This window comes from Salmo trutta, chromosome 6 (genome assembly GCF_901001165.1).
Source record: "Salmo trutta chromosome 6, fSalTru1.1, whole genome shotgun sequence".
NCBI classification, from domain to species: domain Eukaryota; kingdom Metazoa; phylum Chordata; class Actinopteri; order Salmoniformes; family Salmonidae; genus Salmo; species Salmo trutta.
Genome location: NC_042962.1, coordinates 55,005,694 through 55,029,561, shown reverse-complemented (window position 1 = coordinate 55,029,561; position 23,868 = coordinate 55,005,694). Strand labels below are relative to the sequence as shown.

The window sequence follows — 23,868 nt, the reverse complement described above, 5'->3', positions numbered from 1 at the left end:
TACGATCGCGCCGGCAGAGCGCTGCCGACAATTCATGGTAAACGCTGCAGATCTTAGCTCAATCTGAAATGACCTTGAAATGTCAAGACAACTCAACTGCTATCCACTGACTTCTCTGTTTTCTCCTCGGACCTGTCTAGCGATAATGGACAGAGCAGACAACACCAAGGCCTAGATTCAATCAGATCAAGCGTTAAACAGCGATAGCAGACACCCGCATAGCAGATGTTTTGGCGGTGTTGGAAGTGGAACTGGGTTGGAGCCCTCAAAGCAGCTGCTCTTGCGATAATTGTCACGAAGCCACACCCACGCGTTAGAAATTCAGAATGAGAACATTTAGGCTATATAGAAATAATTACACTCAAATTGAAAAATCATTCAACGTAATACACAATCCAGTGTTTGAACTGGTAAAGAAGGCTGCATGGGATTTCTGTTAATGCAACTCCGTTCAGCCAATGGCAATGTCCGCTTCTGGTATAATGCCAGGAGCCGCTTGTGGATTTGCCAGCTCTAACACAGCTCCACCACCGCCAAAACAACCGCTATGCAGATGTCGGGCAAAGCGGATCTGATTGAATAGAGCATTAAACGAAGAGTCAAGTTCACCATGAGATGGATCATGTGACTCGCAGGCTTCTTAGAATGAAGGCTTTAAATGCTAGTTCCATTTACAACCAATTGTGCAAACGCAGTCTATGGCTAGGTTCCTACTACCCATGGTGATTGAATTCTTCTAGACTTGCCCTTGTCCTAGAGACTGGGGGGAAAGGTAGGGGCAGCAGGTGAGAAACAGAGGAGACTTCCTGGCTTGTCTGCTATCGGGTAGACAGGAAACTAGCGGGACATGATAAGATGTTAAAGAGTTAGCAGAACTCATAACACTGAATATGTCTTTCCACCACCATGTGAGCACTAACCAACGGTCATGGCCCATTTCACTCCCCCCTCTCTCTCTCTCTCTCCCTCTCTCTCCCCTCTGTGAGAGCTGGCGACGTGAGAGGTATTTGAAGAGAGAGGCAACATTTCTGCAGGGGTAAGTGTGAGCTGTTCCCTTAATGGCCCCCGTTTCTCCCTCCCTCCCCCTCATCGTTTCCTTCCTGTTTCCTCTCTCTGGCCGTGTTGCAGACAGGTGGCCTTGACTGCTAATTTTAGCCCTGTTCATTGTCCCGATGGGTTTCTCACAGCTATGGGCCTGCAATCAACCAACTGGTTCAGTGTGTGAGCTGGGGTCAGTCGGACAACTCTCTTCGTACACACACCAACACACAGACGTACACCCACACACACCTTCATCATCTCTGACTCATTCATTCATCTTGACTTCTACAACTAACATGCTGTATTTTGATTGGCTCCTGTCCCCAGCCAATGCCAGGTCTCTCTCATGTAGCCCATTGATAAAGTCAGGGTCCTATAGAACATGGCACACACTGTTCCTCCAGAGGCCAAGTCCATTCATTCATAACACAGCCATATGCTCAGAGGGTGTACGAGTGACACCAAGCCCTAAACATGACCATACATAACAATAGAGTTACAACCACATGCACACACACACTGCTGCACACATGAGAGAGACCTGTACAACTAGTAAAACATCTGACGGATACATAACCACGATGACACACACTCACCCCAACAGGTTTTGTACTCACTGTGTTTGATGTGTGTGATTCCCAGACCCAGGGCTCCTGGCATCTCTTTCATTCCAGCTTCACCGTTCACACACTCTCTCTCTCTCTCTCTCTCTCTCTCTCTCTCTCTCTCTCCTCTTCTTTCTCTCAGTGGCAGCTCTTTTCCTTGTCATCTTTCTTTCCTCTGCGGAGAACGAGAGAGGGGGCAGAGAGAGGGGGAGGGAAAGGAAGAAAGAGAGAGGGGGCAGAGAGGGGGAGGGGAAGGAAGAAAGAGAGAGGGGGCAGAGAGAGGGGGATGGGAAGGAAGAAAGAGAGAGAGAGGTGGCAGAGAGAGGGGGATGGGAAGGAAGAAAGAGAGAGAGAGGTGGCAGAGAGAGGGGGATGGGAAGGAAGAAAGAGAGAGGGGGAGAGAGAGGGGAGGGGAAGGAAGAGAGAGAGAGGGGGAGAGAGAGGGGAGGGGAAGAAAGAGAGAGAGAGGGGGCAGAGAGAGGGGGATGGGAAGGAAGAGAGAGAGGGGGAGAGAGAGGGGAGGGGAAGGAAGAGAGAGAGAGGGGGCAGAGAGAGGGGGATGGGAAGGAAGAGAGAGAGAGGGGGCAGAGAGAGGGGAGGGGAAGGAAGAGAGAGAGAGAGGGGAGAGAGAGGGGAGGGGAAGGAAGAGAGAGAGAGAGGGGGCAGAGAGAGGGGGATGGGAAGGAAGAAAGAGAGAGAGGTGGCAGAGGGGGATGGGAAGGAAGAAAGAGAGAGGGGGAGAGAGAGGGGAGGGGAAGGAAGAGAGAGAGAGGGGGCAGAGAGAGGGGAGGGGAAGGAAGAGAGAGAGAGGGGGCAGAGAGAGGGGAGGGGAAGGAAGAGAGAGAGAGAGGGGGCAGAGAGAGGGGTAGAAACAGAGAGATTCCATGTGAAACAGCATTCCAGTGTGTTCAATAGGTGAGCTTTAGATGTGTCAGTCTTGAGGCAGGGCCCAGTGTTGTCTATTTCTTCCTACTTGTCTGTTCTTTGGTTCTTTTCTCACCTGTGTCCATCGTGTACTTCTACTATCCTAGATTTCTCTTTTATCTCTCAATGAATCCACATACTTCAGTATGCATGTGTGACAGAAAGTCACTCAGTCACACAGTGTGACATGGAGATGGCAGACTTCTTTAAAAGGAGCCGGTAGCATTAGGGGGCTGGGCATTCTCAGTCTGGCCAATGACTGGTCCGGAGGCGCAAGTAACTCTGATATATTTGTGAATGGGGAGGCTTGGAAGAGGACACTCATTGAGAAAACTAGGGGAGTTGGTTTTCCGTGTAGCAACTGACCCAGAGACAGTGCCATGATCTCAAGTACAGAGCAATCATATTGTGTTGCATCTGACTCTTGATCCTTCATTGTGCCAGTGTTTTAATCAAATAAATGAATACAATTCATCTACGGTAGTTCTGTCAAAATTAGTTTGGCCATCAGGTGACCTAGTGGTGGTTTTCCATTGGTTCTTCCCGTGCTGCGTTACTGCAGTATGTTGCCATGGAAACCTGGAGCTAAGGGTACTTGACTGTTCAAAGTGGAGGAGTTATGTGTGTGTGTGTGCGTGTAGAGATGGATTTGTTTGTTTAATCTTTATTTAACTAGGCAAGTCAGTTAAGAACAAATCCTTATTTACAATAACGGCCTACCCCGGCCAAACCCACGCTGTGCCAATTGTATGCCGCCCTCATCTGCCCTTACGGGGATGTAAACAGTTAAACACTGCCCCTACGGGAAGGTAAACAGTTAAACACTGCCCCTATGGGGAGGGAAACAGTAAAACACTGCCCCTACGGGGAGGGAAACAGTTCAACACTGCCCCTATGGGGAGGGAAACAGTTAAACACTGCCCCTATGGGGAGGGAAACAGTAAAACACTGCTCCTATGGGGAGGGAAACAGTTAAACACTGCCCCTATGGGGAGGGAAACAGTTAAACACTGCCCCTATGGGGAGGGAAACAGTTAACACTGCCCCTATGGGGAGGGAAACAGTTAAACACTGCCCCTATGGGGAGGGAAACAGTTAAACACTGCCCCTATGGGGAGGGAAACAGTTAAACACTGCCCCTATGGGGAGGGAAACAGTTAAACACTGCCCCTATGGGGAGGGAAACAGTAAAACACTACTCCTATGGGGAGGGAAACAGTAAAACACTGCCCCTATGGGGAGGGAAACAGTAAAACACTGCCCCTATGGGGAGGGAAACAGTAAAACACTGCCCCTATGGGGAGGGAAACAGTTAAACACTGCCCTATGGGGAGGGAAACAGTAAAACACTGCCCTATGGGGAGGGAAACAGTTAAACACTGCCCCTATGGGGAGGGAAACAGTAAAACACTGCCCCTATGGGGAGGGAAACAGTATAACACTGCCCCTATGGGGAGGGAAACAGTTAAACACTGCCCCTATGGGGAGGGAAACAGTAAAACACTGCCCCTATGGGGAGGGAAACAGTTAAACACTGCCCTATGGGGAGGGAAACAGTAAAACACTGCCCTATGGGGAGGGAAACAGTTAAACACTGCCCCTATGGGGAGGGAAACAGTAAAACACTGCCCCTATGGGGAGGGAAACAGTAAAACACTGCTCCTATGGGGAGGGAAACAGTTTAACACTGCTCCTATGGGGAGGGAAACAGTTAAACACTGCCCCTATGGGGAGGGAAACAGTTAAACACTGCCCTATGGGGAGGGAAACAGTAAAACACTGCCCCTATGGGGAGGGAAACAGTTCAACACTGCCCCTATGGGGAGGGAAACAGTAAAACACTGCCCCTATGGGGAGGGAAAAAGTAAAACACTGCCCTATGGGGAGGGAAACAGTAAACACTGCCCCTATGGGGAGGGAAACAGTTAAACACTGCCCCTATGGGGAGGGAAACAGTAAACACTGCCCCTATGGGGAGGGAAACCGTAAAACACTGCCCCTATGGGGAGGGAAACAGTTAAACACTGCCCCTATGGGGAGGGAATCAGTAAAACACTGCCCTATGGGGAGGGAAACAGTTCAACACTGCCCCTATGGGGAGGGAAACAGTAAAACACTGCCCCTACGGGGAGGGAAACAGTAAAACTCTGTTCCTATGTGGAGGGAAACAGTAAAACACTGCTCCTACGGGGAGGGAAACAGTTAAACACTGCTCCTATGGGGAGGTAAACAGTAAAACACTGCTCCTATGGGGAGGGAAACAGTTCAACACTGCTCCTATGGGGAGGGAAACAGTGAACACTGCCCCTATGGGGAGGGAAACAGTAAAACACTGCTCCTATGGGGAGGGAAACAGTAAAACACTGCTCCTATGGGGAGGGAAACAGTAAAACACTGCCCTATGGGGAGGGAAACAGTAAAACACTGCCCCTATGGGGAGGGAAACAGTTCAACACTGCCCCTATGGGGAGGGAAACAGTAAAACACTGCCCCTACGGGGAGGGAAACAGTAAAACACTGCTCCTATGGGGAGGGAAACAGTAAAACACTGCCCTATGGGGAGGGAAACAGTAAAACACTGCCCCTATGGGGAGGGAAACAGTTCAACACTGCCCCTATGGGGAGGGAAACAGTAAAACACTGCCCCTACGGGGAGGGAAACAGTAAAACACTGCCCTATGGGGAGGGAAACAGTAAAACACTGCCCCTATGGGGAGGGAAACAGTTAAACACTGCCCCTATGGGGAGGGAAACAGTAAAACACTGCCCCTATGGCGAGGGAAACAGTAAAACACTGCCCCTATGGGGAGGGAAACAGTAAAACACTGCCCCTACGGGGAGGGGAAACAGTAAAAACACTGCTCCTATGGGGAGGGAAACAGTAAAACACTGCTCCTACGGGGAGGGAAACAGTTAAACACTGCTCCTATGGGGAGGTAAACAGTAAATCACTGCTCCTACGGGGAGGGAAACAGTTCAACACTGCTCCTATGGGGAGGGAAACAGTGAACACTGCCCGTATGGGGAGGGAAACAGTAAAACACTGCTCCTATGGGGAGGGAAACAGTAAAACACTGCTCCTATGGGGAGGGAAACAGTAAAACACTGCCCCTATGGGGAGGGAAACAGTAAAACACTGCTCCTATGGGGAGGGAAACAGTTAAACACTGCCCCTATGGGGAGGGAAACAGTTAAACACTGCCCTATGGGGAGGGAAACAGTTAAACACTGCCCCTATGGGGAGGGAAACAGTGAACACTGCCCTATGGGGAGGGAAACAGTGAACACTGCCCTATGGGGAGGGAAACAGTGAACACTGCCCTATGGGGAGGGAAACAGTTAACACTGCCCCTATGGGGAGGGAAACAGTTAAACACTGCCCCTATGGGGAGGGAAACAGTAAAACACTGCCCTATGGGGAGGGAAACAGTAAAACACTGCCCTATGGGGAGGGAAACAGTTAAACACTGCCCTATGGGGAGGGAAACAGTTAAACACTGCCCCTATGGGGAGGGAAACAGTAAAACACTGCTCCTATGGGGAGGGAAACAGTTAAACACTGCCCCTATGGGGAGGGAAACAGTGAACACTGCCCCTATGGGGAGGGAAACAGTAAAACACTGCTCCTATGGGGAGGGAAACAGTTAAACACTGCCCCTATGGGGAGGGAAACAGTGAACACTGCCCTATGGGGAGGGAAACAGTAAAACACTGCCCCTATGGGGAGGGAAACAGTAAACACTGCCCCTATGGGGAGGGAAACAGTCAAACACTGCCCACATGGACACTCACTAGTCCTCTCACACAAGTCATCCACCTCAAACATCTGACAAACACACCTACAGTACAGGGGATACTGCAGCCTGCACATCACTAACTATAACAAACATCCACAAGTCTACACACACACACACACACCAAACACACCTAGAGTACAGGGAATACTGCAGCCTGCACATCACTAACTGTAACACACATCCACAAGTCTACACACACACGCACCAAACACACCTACACATCACTACCTGTAACACACATCCACAAGTCTACACACACACACACACACCTACAGTGCAGGGGATACTGCAGCCTGCACATCACTACCTGTAACACACATCCACAAGTCTACACACACACACACACACACACACACACCAAATGCACCACGAGTTCTCCTCTTTTCATTGCAACATGAAATGTTGAGGAATGTGTGGTAGACTAGTCATTCCATTCTGATGTGGGTGCTGGGAGCTGATAGAATCCCACTTCAGGATCGGGTTGCTCATTGGAATAATTGTCATTTGTGAGTGGGCGATTGCTTTTGTAGGCAGGCGTCGAAGAGTGAACAATCTCAGATGGTTTTATGCTAATCCAGCACCGCCATTACTGCTCTAACCATAGTAAACTCTGGTAGACATATGCCTTTGATGCTACACTATTATATTCATTACTGATATCTATTATGTGTCTCATATTTTAATTTCTGCATTTATCTACTTGAAATATTTGGAGAAGCGTAGGCAGTGGTGGAAAAAGTACCCAATTGGAAAGTTGTCAGTTGTCCAACATTGTATTCAACTGAAATGTGTCTTCCACCAGAGAGGTGTGGGGGGCTGCCTTAATCGACATCCACGTCTTCGGCGCCCAGGGAACAGTTGGTTAACTGCCTTGTTCAGAGGCAGAACGGCAGATTTTTACCTTGTCAGCTCAGGGATTCGATCCAGCAACCTTCCGGTTACTGGCCCAACACTCTAACCACTAACTGTCATACTTGAGTAAAAGTAAAGATACCGTAATAGAAAATGACTCAAGTAAAAGTGAACGTCACCCAGTAAAATACCACTTGAGTAAAAGTCTGAAAGTATTTGGTTTAAAATATACTTAAGTATCAAAAGTTAATGTAATTGCTAAAATATACTTTCAATGATATAATTTCAAATTCCTTACATTAACCAAATGGCATGATTTACTTGTTTTTTACATTTACGGTCAGCCAGAGGCACACTTCAACACTAAGATATAATTTACAAACAAAGTATTTGTGTTTAGTGAGTCCGTCAGATCAGAGGCAGTAGGGATGACCAGGGATGTTCTCTTGATACGTGCGTTAATTAGACCATTTTCCTGTCCTGCTAAGCATTCAAAATGTAACGAGTACTTTTGGGTGTCAGGGAAAATATATGGAGTAAAAAGTACATTATTTTTCTTTAGGAATGTAGTGAAGTAAAAGTAAAAGTTGTTAAAAATATAAATAGTAAAGTACCGATACCCCAAAAAACTACTTAAGTAAAAATACTTTAAAGTACTACTAAGTACTTTACACCACTAAGCATAGGCTGTCAATGTGCTTTGATAAAATGTCAATTTTGTCTACCTTCTTTATGACAGTGGATAGTTGGGATATTTAGGTATTTTGACTGTCTCTGGGTCAGTTGCTACACGGAAAACCAACTCCCCAGGTATTTTGACCCTTAGCGAAAACCATTGTACAGGTGTAGGATCTTAATTTGACCACCCTGTTGCCGCAGGAAATGCAAACATGTAGTGTATTCACGGTTTAAAAATACTTCTAAAGTTTGTATCAACACCTACAAACATGTCCTTTAACTTTAATCCACACAATAATTTACATTTCCTGTTGCTGCAGGATTATTTTGCTGTTGTGAGAAACTGGTCAAATTAATAACCTACACCTGTAGCTCAGTAGCCTACTATACTAACCATACTAACCTGTTGGAAAAGATTGGAAAAAAACAGGCGGGAAACCAAATTAACCTATAACTGTGACAGCATTTTACATTAGCTCGGGCTATATCTACAATGTTGCAGTGCAAACCAGGAAATGTGCTGGTGGTAGCATAATCATGTGCTTTTTTCTATTTCTTTAAAAGACTGACCTTTGAGTGAAAGAAACAGTAGTTTTGGTGTAAAATAGGTGACAGTGCTAGTAGCCTAGTTAGTCTTCCTCATCTAACTACTTTCCCTTGGACACTGGGCTGTCAGTCAGCAGATCCATCAGCATAGACAGTATCACGTGAAGATGAAACAACATGTCAGCAACCCAAATGCAGTTTAGAACTAATGAGGAAGCCGAGGTATGTGTGTAGTCCTTTCAGAACTTGCCTCATTCTTCCGTCTGGCCCCTTCTCTCCCTCTTTTCAGTCATGGGTTCTCCCCTGGGTAATCGCATTCCAAAACACACAAGAATTCCCCCTCTCCTCACATACCACCCCTCCAACCTAGACTCAGGGGTAGATGTAACATAGTAAACGAACATCCGAGATGCTCAAATTAGTATGATATGTATTAATTTGTGGATGTCCATCATCCATTTCGTATATGTTATGATTTACAATTCTTATGATATGTTACGAATTTGCAATACTTATGATATGTTACGAATTCCAATTTGTTGTGGCTAACGTTAGCTAGGTGGCTAACATTAACTAGGCTATGGGTTAAAGTTAGGGTTAAAAGAAAAATCCACCAAAACCACTAATTCCTATATTTTACAGTGATAAATAACACTTATATGTGAGAACAATATTTTTTGTGAACAAATGTTTATTTTTATCGTTATAATAAGGTTGGTAGCAACATGTGAAAATCATTGTGGAAATCTGTTGCAGCTCAAGTCAACTACAAAACCCACAATGCAATTCTCTCTTTTTGCTGGCTGGCTAGCTATCTAGCTAGCAAACGTAGCTACACACAATAATACCAAAGTCAATATCAGCATGTGAAGTAGCTAGCTGGTTGTAAAATAGCCTAAACAAACTGCACTATCAATTTAGGAGACTACAATCTCACCATGTTCAACCTGCAGATCGATATGCTTCACAGATTGGAGTCTGACATTCACAATGGCCATGCAATGGCACCATGCAATGCACCCTGGACTGAAGAGGCAGACAATGTGGTGGACCCTCTGTTAAATTACACATTTCTCAAGGTAGGAATACTGCAATGGCTCATTCAAGAGAAGACAACCTCCCGCGTTGACATCGACCTGTATCGAAATCGGACACGTACGTTAGACATTTTCGCAACCCAAAAGTTGTATTCCTATTAACTTCCAGTGTCGTGAGAGCAGCTTTATCACAGTGCTACGTCATACCGGCCTAATTTCTGCCTACTTGAATGGCAATAGCTCAGATACACATGAAAACATGAAATTACCCCAGGAATGGATAGAACATCACTCAGAAATGGGTGAATCTTTCCTTTAAGGTTGGGGTTAGGAGTTAGGTTAACTTTTTAGTGACGGGGGCAGTATTCGGAAATTCAGATGAATGACGTGCCCAAATTAAACTGCCTGCTACTCGGGCCCAGAAGGTAGGATATGCATATTATTAGTAGATTTGGATAGAAAACACTCTGAAGTTTCTACAACTGTTTGAATGATGTCTGTGAGTATAACAGAACTCATATGGCAGGCAAAAACCTGAGAAAAATCCAACCAGAAAGTGTGGAAATCTGAGGTTTGTAGTTTTTCAAGTGATTCCCTATCCAGTATACAGTGACTTAGGGTTCATTTTGCACTTCCTAAGACTTCCACTAGATGTCATCAGTCTTTAGAACCTTGTTTCATGCTTCTACTGTTACTGGGGAGAGAATAAGAGCTGTGGACTTCCTGAGACCAACAAGTTGTTTACTGCGCAGTCACGCAGGTGCGCCGTTCCTTCTTTTTCCTCTGTAATGAATACGCTATTGTCCGGTTGGAATATTATCTAAGATTTATGTTAAAAAGACCCTAAGGATTGATTGTAAACATCGTTTGACATGTTTCTACGAACGGTAATGGAACTTTTTGACTTTTCGTCTCGGGTTTTGCGCTCGCGCATTATGCCTTTGGAATAGTGATCTGAACGCGCGAACAAAACGGAGGTATTTGGACATAAATATGGAGTTTATCGAACAAAACGAACATTTCTTGTGGAAGTGGGAGTCCTGGGAGTGCATTCCGACGAAGATCAGCAAAGGTAAGTGAAGATTTATAATACTATTTCTGAGTTTTGTTGACTCCAGAACTTGGCGGGTAACTGTATAGCTTGCTTTGATGGCTGAGCTCTGTACTCAGAATATTGAACAATGTGCTTTCGCCGTAAAGCTATTTTGAAATCTGACACAGCGGTTGCATTAAGGAGAAGTGTATCTATAGTTCTTTCAATAACTGTTGTAAATTTTATCAACGTTTATGATGAGTATTTCTGTAAATTGATGTGCTCATTCACCGGCAGCTTTGGAGGCAATACATTTTCTGAACATCACGCGCTAATGTAAAATGGGGTTTTTGGATATAAATATGAACTTTATCGAACAAAACATACATGTATTGTGTAACATTGAGTCCTGGGAGTGTCATCTGATGAAGATCGTCAAAGGTTAGTGATTAATTTGAGCTGTATTTCTGTTTTTTGTGACGCCCCTCCTTGCTTGGAAAATGGCTGTGTGGTTTTTCTTGTTTAGGCGCTGTCCTAACATAATCTAATGTTATGCTTTCGCCGTAAAGCCTTTTTGAAATCCGACAATGTGGTTGGATTAACGAGAAGTGTATCTTTAAAATGGGATATAATAGTTGTATGTTTGAGAAATTTGAATTATGAGATTTTTGTTGTTTTGAATTTGCCGCCCTGCTATTTCACTGGCTGTTGAATAGTGTGTCCCACGGGTGGGACGCTAGCTAAAGTTGTCCGTGATGAGATTCGAACACACAACCTTTGTTGCTAGACACCCGTGATGAGATTCGAACGCAACCTTTGTTATACCACCCTCCTTTCGTTTTTGCATTAACCTGTTTAGGATAGGGGGCAGTATTTTCACGGCCGGATAAAAAACGTACCCGATTTAATCTGGTTATTACTCCTGCCCAGAAACTAGAATATGCATATAATTGTTTGATTTGGATAGAAAACACCCTAAAGTTTCTAAAACTGTTTGAATGGTGTCTGTGAGTATAACAGAACTCATATGGCAGGCCAAAACCTGAGAAGATTCTAAACAGGAAGTGCCCTCTCTGACCATTTCTTGGCCTTCTATAGCCTCTTTATGGAAAAAAGAGGATCTCTGCTGTAACGTGACATTTTCTAAGACTCCCATAGGCTCTCAGAAGGCGCCAGAACGTTGAATGATGACTCTGCAGTCCCTGGCTGAAAAACAGTAGCACATTTGGATAGTGGTCGATCTGAGAACAATGACACGGGTGCGCGCATGCACGTGAAGAGTCCATTTTACATGTTCAGTCTTTGAACGAAAACGACGTCTCCTGGTCGGAATATTATCGCTATTTTACGAGAAAAATCGCATAAAAATTGATTTTAAACAGCGTTTGACATGCTTCGAAGTACGGTAATGGAATATTTTGACATTTTTTTTCACGATACGCGCCGGCGCGTCACCCTTCGGATAGTGTCTTGAACGCAAGAACAAAACGCCGCTATTTGGATATAACTATGGATTATTTGGAACCAAACCAACATTGGGTGTAAACTAGAAGTCCTGGGAGTGCATTCTGACGAAGAACAGCAAAGGTAATCCAATTTTTCTTATAGTAAATCTGAGTTTGGTGAGTGCCAAACTTGGTGGGTGTCAAAATAGCTAGCCATGATGGCCGGGCTATCTACTCAGAATATTGCAAAATGTGCTTTCACCGAAAAGCTATTTTAAAATCGGACATAGCGATTGCATAAAGGAGTTCTGTATCTATAATTCTTAAAATAATTGTTATTTTTTTGTGAACGTTTATCGTGAGTAATTTAGTAAATTCACCGGAAGTTTCGGTGGGTATGCTAGTTCTGAACGTCACATGCTAATGTAAAAAGCTGTTTTTTGATATAAATATGAACTTGATTGAACAAAACATGCATGTATTGTATAACATAATGTCCTAGGAGTGTCATCTGATGAAGATCATCAAAGGTTAGTGCTGCATTTAGCTGTGGTTTTGGTTTTTGTGACATTATATGCTAGCTTGAAAAATGGGTGTCTGATTATTTCTGGCGGGGTACTCTCCTGACATAATCTAATGTTTTGCTTTCGTTGTAAAGCCTTTTTGAAATCGGACAATGTGGTTAGATAAAGGAGAGTCTTGTCTTTAAAATGGTGTAAAATAGTCATATGTTTGAAAAATGGAAGTTCTTGGATTTTTGATGAGTTTGTAATTCGCGCCACGCCCTATCAATGGATATTGGAGCGGTGTTCCGCTAGCGGAACATCTAGATGTAAGAGGTTTTTAAGTAACCTTCTATCTTATATAACCATACCAAACTTAACATATTCTGACTTGTGTGTTGATATGCTACGTCTCGTCTATGAGACCAGGCTGTCCATTCTCTCCTCCAAAAGGCAAAAAACCCACAGCTAACTACAGAAACCTTTCCAAAACCCGTTTCGTTTAACATTATGTTTGATTCACGGTTCTATGTTAAAATAGACAAGTGTCATTTAGTATATGAGCGACCGTTGTGTTTATAAAAGAGATCAAAACGCTAGGCGCATTCCAGTGATCTGGAGCCAACTTCGTCCGACCGTGAGACCCTGGCTGCGCCAAGCCGCGAGACCACACACTTTGTTGCGCTACCACACACACGGGACCACAACTTGCCCCAAAATTCTGCAGTAGCCTATCTATAGCTTCGTTATAACATTGCCTTAACAACTTTAATGATAAAGTAGAATACTCTTACAACTTTCATCAGTTTAATTTAAAGTATAAACAAATGTGATAAGCGCATTGGAATGTGGCATTCTATTTTGCCCTGCAAGCAAACATTATATAACATTCTTTTCAGAACCAGATTTAAGAAAATCTAGCCCTTATTCTCACCACTAAAGTAGCTCAACCCCTAAGCTAAAGAAAATTGTTTATCCCTTCAACCAGCCTACCTTTTGTGACTGCATGTGTTGAACGGTCCACGTCGAGTTGTAGCCGATCTGAGAAAACATTGAGAAACAAACTGACTTCTGTTTTCAAGAAGCAACCAGGAGAAAGTGGACAGGAAAGTTCTTACAAATGCGTAAAAAGTGCATTATCGAGAATGTAGCCAAGGCTACCTCATGATGTCTTACCAATGTCCTCTCGTCTCCTCGTGCCTATTCCCCGTCTATATCCTTAGCCTGCCTGCCCTGCGCCTCGAGGGTTTTCTTTTATGGACCGCACACCAATAGGCTATGGGTCGGAAGTGCCGCGCTTCGCAATGCCTTCCGCAAAGGCAAGTCGGTGCCTATCCACAGAAAACGCACATTCTCCATAATTACCGCTGATCTCATTGTCTACCGCAAACACATCCGAAACCCCCAGGCCAGTCGAGGGAGGGGTCTTTTGTAGGTCAATATAGGCTTAACCAATGTCACAATCAAATGTGTTTCCATGCCATGGTTGGTTATTCGACGTCTGATAATGAAGACGGAGACAGACGGTTCATCGCGACTGTGAGTATACTGTCACAAGTACATGACACACCGATTGCTTCAAATCAATTAGAAATTGATTAAAAAAGCCTTTCTTCAATCATTGCTTGGGTGAGTGGCAGACTACTTGTTATTTATTCCCCCCTAACACACCTGCGCTATCACTGTCAAGTCTAAACCCACAGACACTCATAAAGAAACACAAAAAGACACCAATGATTCAAAAGTGGCAAAACTGTGCTATAAGGAACAGTAACGTGAAACCTACTTAGACAAGTATAAAAAAAAGGCAATATCAACCACCTATCTTGGGCCCCACCCTCTTCAGCCTTCACCATACCCCCAACACACACACCGGCACTCACCACTTTCCCAATATCATTGCTTCCGAAAGAAATGTCCGGGAACAAATCATAAGTGAACACACATGCACGCGCACACACGCACAAACACCATATTTTCCCTTAGCAGCTGTTGTCAATGGTAAATGACTCCTTCTCCTTCACCTCAACAATACTGTCTTACCAATACTGGATATCGGTAAGACAAATATCCTTATCACATTTCTGCAACATGATCGGTAGAGCTCATTTTGAAAGTGTACTGTAAGCAGAACAGTACTGATAGGATTTCAGAGTAATCAGCAGCGTGACTGTTTGACTGCAGAGCAATATCTAGGCAAATTTAGCACAGCTGTAGCTGTGAATCGTCTGCAGTGCTCCAAATACAAAGACACACACACACACACACACACACACACACACACACACACACACGCACAGCTGAGATAGTGAGTTCTTACCTGTGCACATGGTCCAGACAGTGTCTGCTCAGAACACTGCGAACAACGTGCTCTGGCTCCCCTCTCTCTCTCTGTCTCTCTCTCTCTCTCTCTCTCTCTCTCTCTCTCTCTCTCTCTCTCTCTCTCTCTCTCTTTACAATATCGTTTTTTTCTCTTAGTCTTGTTTTGCATATTTTTTCTGTTATTATTTATCTTCTATCTCTTCTCTCCATTCACTGGTCACCGTTCTTTCATTATCTGATCTTCAATTCTCTCTATTTTCTCATCTCGCCGTCTCCCTCTCATTTTCTCTCACTCTCTCGCTACAGCAGTCTATGGAAACCTGTTGTGGCAATCTCACTCTCTCTCTCTCTCTCTCTCTCTCTCTCTCTGCAGTAGCCTACAGAGTATAGGTGCTCTCCTCTGTCTGTCTGTCCATCTGTCTGTTGGTCAGTCTGTCTGTGAGCAGTGTCTGTTGTGGCAGTCCCAGTCCATACTGATCAATGGGCTAGCTGCAAGCAAGCTTAACTACCTAACGCCTCCCACCCTCAGCTTAATACTCCCGAGCGTGTGTGTCGGCGTGTGCGTGTCGGCGTGTGTGTGTGTGTGTGTGTGTGTGTGTGTGTGTGTGTGTGTGTGTGTGTGTGTGTGTGTGTGTGTGTGTGTGTGTGTGTGAGAGAGAGAGAGGAGGCTTCCATCCCACACACTGCTTTCCAGAGCTTTTAGCCCCCACAGTACCTACCCAGAAAACACCTGCCAGCTGACCACTCCATACCCCACGCAAAGCACTCCAGCGCCAACACACACACACACACAATTCACATCTTAGTATTGAACGTCATTACCCTTTTCCCTTCCTTCATCAGCTATTATATTGACAGCCTTATGACTAGGAAGATGTGTTCTTAATTCAGGCCTTGTATGGACACAGAGACTAGCTATAACCCTTATATAACAGCCAGTTTCTTCTCCATCCACTCTCTGAGCAACAGCAACCAGCACATAATCAATGGGAATTATTTAACCTCAAGAGTCACAAGGGTCAAATCTAATTAGAATGAATTAACCAGCGGTTTGGGGAGAAATCCATGGATCAGAAGACCTGCTGTGCCTCGACCCAACCCAAACGGGTGAAACTAGACCAATGTTATTGAAGCTACTCTAGATGTAAGGATTCCAATGCTTTTCTCTATAGCCTACAGTATGTGACAATTGTATGGAAAAAGACAGAGTAACTCTGAGTTATGTAATGAAAGTATGCATTATCGAGTCTCTGTGTGGTGTAGCTTGAATCATCTCACTGAATATGTTAGCAATATTCCCAGAGAGTGGCTGGCTCACACCATAGTCATTTAGATTCAGGTAATGTATTGGTGTCTAAAGGGCTAAAATCTGGGTGGGTGGAAAATATATACTTCTTCACCGGAATATGAAAACAGACTGACTGTTAGAGAGAGATTGAGTGAGAGAGAAAGAGAGAGCGAAAGTAAGACAGAGAGAGGGGGGTGAGAGAAAGACAGAGAGAGAGAGAGAGAGAGGGAGAGAGAGTACATTTACATTACATTTAAGTCATTTAGCAGACGCTCTTATCCAGAGCGACTTACAAATTGGTGCATTCACCTATAATATCCAGTAGAACAACCACTTTACAATAGTGCATCTAAATCTTTTAAAGGGGGGGTTAGAAGGATTACTTTATCCTATCCCAGGTATTCCTTAAAGAGGTGGGGTTTCAGGTGTCTCCGGAAGGTGGTGATTGACTCCGCTGTCCTGGCATCGTGAGGGAGCTTATTCCACCATTGGGGTGCCAGAGCGGCGAACAGTTTTGACTGGGCTGAGCGGGAACTGTGCTTCCTCAGAGGTAGGGAGGCGAGCAGGCCAGAGGTGGATGAACGCAGTGCCCTTGTTTGGGTGTAGGGCCTGATCAGAGCCTGAAGGTACGGAGGTGCCGTTCCCCTCACAGCTCCGTAGGCAAGCACCATGGTCTTGTAGCGGATGCGAGCTTCAACTGGAAGCCAGTGGAGAGAGCGGAGGAGCGGGGTGACGTGAGAGAACTTGGGAAGGTTGAACACCAGACGGGCTGCGGCGTTCTGGATGAGTTGTAGGGGTTTGATGGCACAGGCAGGGAGCCCAGCCAACAGCGAGTTGCAGTAATCCAGACGGGAGATGACAAGTGCCTGGATTAGGACCTGCGCCGCTTCCTGTGTGAGGCAGGGTCGTACTCTGCGAATGTTGTAGAGCATGAACCTACAGGATCGGGTCACCGCCTTGATGTTAGTGGAGAACGACAGGGTGTTGTCCAGGATCACGCCAAGGTTCTTAGCACTCTGGGAGGAGGACACAAGGGAGTTGTCAACCGTGATGGCGAGATCATGGAACGGGCAGTCCTTCCCCGGGAGGAAGAGCAGCTCCGTCTTGCCGAGGTTCAGCTTGAGGTGGTGATCCGTCATCCACACTGATATGTCTGCCAGACATGCAGAGATGCGATTCGCCACCTGGTTGTCAGAAGGGGGAAAGGAGAAGATTAATTGTGTGTCGTCTGCATAGCAATGATAGGAGAGACCGTGTGAGGATATGACAGAGCCAAGTGACTTGGTGTATAGCGAGAATAGGAGAGGGCCTAGAACAGAGCCCTGGGGGACACCAGTGGTGAGAGCACGTGGTGCGGAGACAGATTCTCGCCACGCCACCTGGTAGGAGCGACCTGTCAGGTAGGACGCAATCCAAGCGTGGGCCGCGCCGGAGATGCCCAGCTCGGAGAGGGTGGAGAGGAGGATCTGATGGTTCACAGTATCAAAGGCAGCAGATAGGTCTAGAAGGATGAGAGCAGAGGAGAGAGAGTTAGCTTTAGCAGTGCGGAGAGCCTCCGTGACACAGAGAAGAGCAGTCTCAGTTGAATGCCCAGTCTTGAAACCTGACTGATTAGGATCAAGAAGGTCGTTCTGAGAGAGATAGCAGGAGAGCTGGCCAAGGACGGCACGTTCAAGAGTTTTGGAGAGAAAAGAAAGAAGGGATACTGGTCTGTAGTTGTTGACATCGGAGGGATCGAGTGTAGGTTTTTTCAGAAGGGGTGCAACTCTCGCTCTCTTGAAGACGGAAGGGACGTAGCCAGCGGTCAAGGATGAGTTGATGAGCGAGGTGAGGTAGGGGAGAAGGTCTCCGGAAATGGTCTGGAGAAGAGAGGAGGGGATAGGGTCAAGTGGGCAGGTTGTTGGGCGGCCGGCCGTCACAAGACGCGAGATTTCATCTGGAGAGAGAGGGGAGAAAGAGGTCAAAGCACAGGGTAGGGCAGTGTGAGCAGGACCAGCGGTGTCGCTTGACTTAGCAAACGAGGATCGGATGTCGTCAACCTTCTTTTCAAAATGGTTGACGAAGTCATCCGCAGTGAGGGAGGAGGGGGGGGGGGGAGGGGGAGGAGGATTCAGGAGGGAGGAGAAGGTAGCAAAAAGCTTCCTAGGGTTAGAGGCAGATGCTTGGAATTTAGAGTGGTAGAAAGTGGCTTTAGCAGCAGATACAGAAGAGGAAAATGTAGAGAGGAGGGAGTGAAAGGATGCGAGGTCCGCAGGGAGGCGAGTTTTCCTCCATTTCCGCTCGGCTGCCCGGAGACCTGTTCTGTGAGCTCGCAGTGAGTCGTCGAGCCACGGAGCAGGAGGGGAGGACCAAGCCGGCCTGGAGGATAGGGGACAGAGAAAATCAAAGGATGCAGAGAGGGAGGAGAGGAGGGTTGAGGAGGCAAAATCAGGAGATAGGTTGGAGAAGGTTTGAGCAGAGGGAAGAGATGATAGGATGGAAGAGGAGAGAGTAGCAGGAGAGAGAGAGCGAAGGTTGGGACGGCGCAATACCATCCGAGTAGGGGCAGAGTGAGAAGTTTTTGATGAGAGCGAGAGGGAAAAGGATACAAGGTAGTGGTCGGAGACTTGGAGAGGAGTTGCAATGAGATTAGTGGAAGAACAGCATCTAGTAAAGATGAGGTCAAGCGTATTGCCTGCCTTGTGAGTAGGGGGGGAAGGTGAGAGGGTGAGGTCAAAAGAGGAGAGGAGTGGAAAGAAGGAGGCAGAGAGGAATGAGTCGAAGGTAGACGTGGGGAGGTTAAAGTCACCCAGAACTGTGAGAGGTGAGCCATCCTCAGGGAAGGAACTTATCAAGGCGTCAAGCTCATTGATGAACTCTCCAAGGGAACCTGGAGGGCGATAAATGATGAGGATGTTAAGCTTGAAAGGGCTGGTAACTGTGACAGCATGGAATTCAAATGAGGAGATAGACAGATGGGTCAGGGGAGAAAGAGAGAATGTCCACTTGGGAGAGATGAGGATTCCAGTGCCACCACCCCGCTGGCTCGATGCTCTAGGGGTATGCGAGAACACGTGGGCAGACGAGGAGAGAGCAGTAGGAGTAGCAGTGTTATCTGTGGTGATCCATGTTTCCGTCAGCGCCAGGAAGTCTAGGGACTGGAGGGTAGCATAGGCTGAGATGAACTCAGCCTTGTTGGCCGCAGACCGGCAGTTCCAGAGGCTGCCGGAGACCTGGAACTCCACGTGGGTCGTGTGCGCTGGGACCACCAGGTTAGAGTGGCAGCGGCCACGCGGTGTGAAGCGTTTGTATGGCCTGTGCAGAGGGGAGAGAACAGGGATAGACAGACACATAGTTGACAAGCTACAGAAGAGGCTACGCTAATGCAAAGGAGATTGGAATGACAAGTGGACTACACGTCTCGAATGTTCAGAAAGTTAAGCTTACGTTGCAAAAAATCTTATTGACTAAAATGACGAAAATGATACAGTACTGCTGGCTGGTGGAGTAGGCTAGCTAGCAGTGGCTGCGTTGTTGACTTTGTTTGACCGTGTAGCTGGCTAGGTGTAGCTGGCTAGGTGACCTCGATAGTTTCAGTACTACACCTTGTCATGATACAAAAGCAACTTTGTAGCTAGCTAACATAACACTAATCAAGACGTTCCTTTGTAATGTATTTAGTTTCTACAGTGTTACTAGTTGGCTGGGTTTGGAAAAAATGGCGTCGCGGGGGACGGCAATAGCTGGCTAGCTAACCTCGGTAATTACTAAACTACACAATTATCAAGCTATGACAAAGACAACTATGTAGCTAGCTAGCCAACACTGCACTAGTCAAATCGTTCCGTTGTAAAGTATTGGTATCTACAGCGCTGCTAGTCGGTAACGGTTGGCTAGCTGTTTAATAGCTAGCTAGCAGTGGGTTAATGATGACTAGGTGTGTTGACTACGTCTGGCGTCGCGGCTGGCTAGTTACTAATAATTACTCTAAACTACACAATTATCTTAGATGCAAAGACAGCAAAGACAACTATGTAGCTGGCTCACTAACACTAAGATAAGTAAGATGGAGAGAGAGGGGGGAGAAAGAGAGGGGGGAGAGAGAGTGAGAGAAAGGGGGGAGAGGCTATCAGACAGTTAAGTCACTCAGAATTTACGACTAATTACATTTCAAATCACCGCTGGGAAGGAAAGAGTACTCTCTAAGAAGTAGTTGTTGGGCCCTGGGCAAAATGAGAAGAGTTATTATGTGTTTAGGGAGAATGCTTTGCATGCAAGCACAGAACATCTTCAGAGCACAACAAGAAACCATATTAGACAGTATCATTTTGGGGTCTTGTTAATATTGCCCCGTATTAATTACACCATCCCTTTTGTGTCTCTGGCTTGGAGATGTAGGTGTTTCAAAATGAAGGGCAAACAAGGAACCAGTTTCACCATGTCCTGCGGTGTCATGCATAACCTCAAACTTTACTGCTGAAGTAGATGTGCAGCCGGTTTTTATTTTATAAAGACGGAGGGTCTGTTCGCTCTCTATGTCTTCTCTACATCTGGAGTATGGTTCATGATGATTCACTGTTCTGTATTAATATCATTTTCCAAAAATACTAAATTCAATACAGGACTAGCTGTATATAAATAGTCCTCCTAGAGATTCTGCAGTGTCATGATTGGAAGAATTTGACCGATTTAGTGCAATTCCAACCATTCTCGAGAGGTAGTCCATTTCCAAAGAGAACATTGTATTTTGCAACTGCAATAGACAACTCTGCCAATCATTCCAATGTTTTCTTTTCTGCGGCAAAGCTTGGAGAGTCTTGTTGAGGGCGGCCTCCCTCTTTACAAAAAACAGTCAGCGACCGTTAGTGAAACAATAGAAGACGAGAGGATACACTTCCCACACCGGCACATAAAGTACACAATAATATAGACTAGGTGTGCTGGAACACTCATCCTGCTGGGTGTGCTGGAACACTCATCCTGCTGGGTGTGCTGGAACACTCATCCTGCTGGGTGCGCTGGAACACTCATCCTGCTGGGTGCGCTGGAACACTCATCCTGCTGGGTGCGCTGGAACACTCATCCTGCTGGGTGGGCTGGAACACACATCCTGCTGGGTGCGCTGGAACACTCATCCTGCTGGGTGCGCTGGAACACTCATCCTGCTGGGTGCGCTGGAACACTCATCCTGCTGGGTGCGCTGGAACACTCATCCTACTGGGTGCGCTGGAACACTCATCCTGCTGGGTGCGCTGGAACACACATCCTGCTGGGTGCGCTGGAACACTCATCCTGCTGGGTGCGCTGGAACACTCATCCTGCTGGGTGCGCTGGAACACTCATCCTGCTGGGTGCGCTGGAACACTCATCCTGCTGGGTGCGCTGGAACACTCATCCTACTGGTTTTTAGGTGGGCTGGTATTTTTTCTGCAGGCATTTTGGTGGACGCCCCGGGCGGGTGGCGAATCCAGTTCCTCTTGCTGAGTGGTCAGCCTCTTGCTATGGAATGTGCTTTACAACGCCCAGGACAAAAGGAGCAGAGATGTACTGTTCAGGAGAACCCTGTGACCTCAGAGAGAGGCCTCTTTAAAAGGTCCACAACTGTCACGTAAAGCTAGAGTCAGCCAGGTACTACACACACACAATCATATACCGTATGCACGCACATGCACAAGAACGCACACACATGCATACCACATGCACACAATCACATTATACGTGTGCACACACACACACAGAGGAATGTGTGGGAATCCCCCTCTGGCTACCTCCATAACCTGCATCTGTAGTTGGTGAGGGGCCAAGAACCCACCAGACCCAGGAGGATGCCTGCTGCAGCTAAAACCTTAGTAACAGTCAAATGAGTCTCGTTGAAGGATTTCACATATCCACTGTTCTGTAACATAACTGTTGGAGAGTACGTGTGTGTGTGTCAGAACACGTTGTGTGTATGTGTGCGTACGTGCGTGAGTGTGTGTGTGCATACGGCCGGTGGGTGTGTGTGGGTGCAGGCGTGGGTTCTGTGTGATACTGACTCACAGTGTGGTCTGTGGAGAGAACACTGCTACAGGCAGAGGAGGAATCACCCTGAAATGGAACTCACTGTTTCATAGGGCTGGTAATAATAATAATAATAATAATAATAATGTATTACTTTAATTGCAGCATAAATACTGATGTTATATGAAAAAGATATCCCTTTATTTGGATATCGGTAGTTACACTATCACAACAACAACAACTACGACTACTACAACTACTACTACTACTACTGCTACTACTACTACTGCTACTACTACTACTGCTACTACTGTTACTGCTACTACTACTACTGCTACTACTACTACTGCTACTACTGCTACTACTACTACTACTACTACTACTACTGCTACTGCTACTATTACTGCAACTACTACTACTGTTACTGCTGCTACTACTACTACTACTGCTACTACTACTACTACTACTACTACTACTACTACTACTGCTACTACTACTACTACTGCTACTGCTACTATTACTGCAACTACTACTACTACTGTTACTGCTGCTACTACTACTACTGCTACTACTACTACTACTACTACTACTACTGCTACTACTACTGCTACTACTACTACTGCTACTACTACTACTACTGCTACTGCTACTGCTACTATTACTGCAACTACTACTACTACTGTTACTGCTGCTACTACTACTACTACTGCTACTACTACTACTACTACTACTACTGTTACTGCTGCTACTACTACTACTACTGCTACTACTACTACTACTACTACTACTACTACTGCTGCTGCAAACACTAACTACCATGTAATAGATGGATAATGGAAGGACACATTGAAAGATACATTACAAAACAATACTAAGTACAAGGACACATTTTAAATGTATATTAATTCCCACGTATGCTTTATACAACATATCTTAAGTTGGTATAGGATGTTAGAATAGGATCTAAAGTATGTGAGGGGTATTTGCTCTGTCATACCATATAAAGACCATGGGATGCATCTCTGCCTTGGGGAGTTGACCCTGAACAGCCTATTCAATCACTTTTTGAAATGCATGCTTCTATGTATGAATGTGTGTATATGTATCTGTGAACATGCAGTGTGTGTGTGTGTGTGTGTGTTCTCAGAGGGAGAAAGAGAACACATGGGGTGTGTAGGCGTATACTGGCAAAGAACCGCTCTCTTGCCTCCTGGATAAAAAAAAAAGCAGGAAATATTGGAGGTACTGCCTTTTGCTGTCTATAAGCCCAATCAACAAGATCAAAATGAAACGTGCACAGAATTGGAACACTGCAAACCCTCAACAGCTGTGATGTGAAGTATCATATGCTGTACACGACAACAATGCAATTTAGTTCAGGTCTCAGCATTTCATAAATAGGATGTCGATGTTGAGGATGTCAATGTTTTCAATCAAAAGGTTGAGCCACAAAGATTCCCGATCGTCTTCAGATGTTTGAGCTGCTGTATTTGAAGAGAATTGTGTTGGACTCTCATATGAGTCTCTCTCCATCAGTAGTCTCAAGGCAGCACATACAGTGTGGAGCAAAATGATTCATCTTTTCAAGACAATATCTTTGTCAGACAACAGCCTTGACGGGCAGACATCAGTTGTACACAAAGAGATATGACTCCCGAAGCCATAGCAACGAAGGAGAAGTGTGAATGCACAAGGAGCAAGAAGTGTGTGTGTGTGCGCGCGCGTGTATGGATGAATAGATACAACACAAAGCAAGACAGGCATATCTTTCATGTGAACACACACAAATCAGTGCCCCCCCCCCCCCCTCCCACAAGC

At 45.8% G+C, this 23,868-nt stretch overlaps 1 long non-coding RNA gene across 1 annotated transcript; it reads right to left on the bottom strand.

The window, feature by feature from the left end:
• Positions 1-1,778: 1,778 nt before the first annotated feature.
• On the bottom strand, positions 1,779-13,860 carry LOC115196341 (uncharacterized). Its single transcript, XR_003878837.1, has 3 exons — positions 13,638-13,860; positions 13,455-13,502; positions 1,779-1,821 (listed from the first exon to the last, which is right to left on the bottom strand). It is a non-coding gene; the product is annotated as an uncharacterized LOC115196341 (long non-coding RNA).
• Positions 13,861-23,868: the final 10,008 nt, after the last annotated feature.